Genomic DNA, 1,831 nt, shown 5'->3' with positions numbered 1-1,831 from the left:
CAAGTAAGATCCATAGCACAATCCTAGCCTTAATCTCACTTTTATTTATCGCTACCACACTTAAAACCTAACCTCTGTGCACTGGGAACATTGTTATCCATAATTGCTGAATTATCTCAGACTGATTCTTCTGGGGAACTTAATAAAATATAGATTCTTTATCCCGACCCCAGAGTAAATGAAATGGAATTTTTAGAGATGGGACTTTGAAATACAGAGTAAGTTCTCAAAGAAATTCTTAAATACACTATAGTTTGGGAACCACTGTTTTAAATTTTGCGCTTGGAGAGAATATGTTCCCAGATGGGAGTCTAATCTGTACTTGTTCTTTAAGATCCAACTCAGGAGTTATCTTCTGCAGAAAGATTGTCCTGAACTCCCCGCTGTACTCCTCTACCAACTAAACCTGTATCCTGCTGTGACTATCTTCCTACCTTAGAATGCAAGCTCCATGACAGCAAAGACTTCGTCCAATGTATTATCGGAGATCTGTAGTATTTAGAATAACATGACACATGGTAGGTGCTCATAAATACATATGCAATGAAGGAATGAATAAATCCCTGCATAACACAAGATTCATAGAAAAACTGAGACTTATGTAACAGTACTGATTTCTTCCATAGGGAATTTAGTTCAGTTCAGTATTTACTATGTGCCTCCTATGAGTAAGGGGCACATAAAGATATTAAACTGAGAAGAACAGATACTACACTTGATCTTAGCCAAAAAGCCGAGAAGCGATAACACATAAAGATATTAAGACAAGGCATTAACTACTATCAAGGGGAAAAGAAAGACCTATGCAATAAAATTAGCTGTAATCCAGTTAAGCCTCAATAACGGGGACAGAAGAAACATGAAGTAAATTGCAAGGAGAGCACAAGGGTCCTTCCTCTCACCACTGATATGGGCAAGGCCCAGGCTAACGGACACAGGCTATCCACTTCATAGGAGAGAAAGGTGCTCATATATTATTATCTTGGATTTCCAATAGTATACAAGTAGAATAAATTGATTAATACACTTTCAGAATATAAGTATAGGCTAACCTGGCAGAGTAAATAAAATCCCCAAGTCTTTGAAAATCAAAATCATCTACAAATGTGACACAAAAGTATCATTTGTGTCCTGAGAAGAAAAACAATCTCTAATCATCTTTTCTTCTTTGTCATGTATTCCTCCTTCCCAAGCTTGTTTCTTTTTTTTCTGGTTCTGCCATTCAACTGAGGTGGGTGGGGTTATTCATGAATATAATGTCCTGCTTCTCTTGCAGCTAGTATAGAAGGATGCAGCTGCAAGATGCATAGTATGGATTTTAGAGCAAGTTATACCTGGGCTCTAATTCCAGTTCTACTGCTCACTTACTGGATGACCTTGGGCAAGTCTGCTTAACTTCTATGTGGCAGTTTCTTCATCTATAAAATGTTAATATTATCACTTACCTCACAGCATTGTAAAAACCAAACAAAATAATAAAGTATTGTGCTAGATCTTAGTACGTTATAGCAGTTACTACTATCATCATTATGCATTTTGGTGGACATAGATGATGTTTTAAAACTAATTTTAAAAAATACTTCATAGCATGTTCATCTTTGTGCTCAATATTGAGTTTGGTTGGTGATGGAGATACTGATGGCTACCTCCAGTGCTGGCCAAGGATGAACTGAGGACAGTGAATGGGGAAAAAAAAGAAAAAAGAAAAGCTTTGAATAATAATTATAAATGTAAAATGATATAACTATCGATGAGAAAAAGTCTATGTAGGAAAGTGAAAAGTTTATGCAAGTGGATTTGTGTCATTTCTTCATATCTGAACAAAGACTTT

At 36.1% G+C, this 1,831-nt stretch overlaps 1 pseudogene; it reads right to left on the bottom strand.

Moving 5' to 3' along the window:
• Positions 1–624: 624 nt before the first annotated feature.
• Positions 625–745, bottom strand: LOC118638079 (annotated as a pseudogene).
• Between the last annotated feature and the right edge of the window lie 1,086 nt (positions 746–1,831).

Source organism: Molossus molossus, unplaced genomic scaffold (assembly GCF_014108415.1).
Source record: "Molossus molossus isolate mMolMol1 unplaced genomic scaffold, mMolMol1.p scaffold_m16_p_20, whole genome shotgun sequence".
In the NCBI taxonomy this organism is placed as follows: Eukaryota; Metazoa; Chordata; class Mammalia; order Chiroptera; family Molossidae; genus Molossus; species Molossus molossus.
This window is presented reverse-complemented; position numbering and strand designations above follow the sequence as displayed.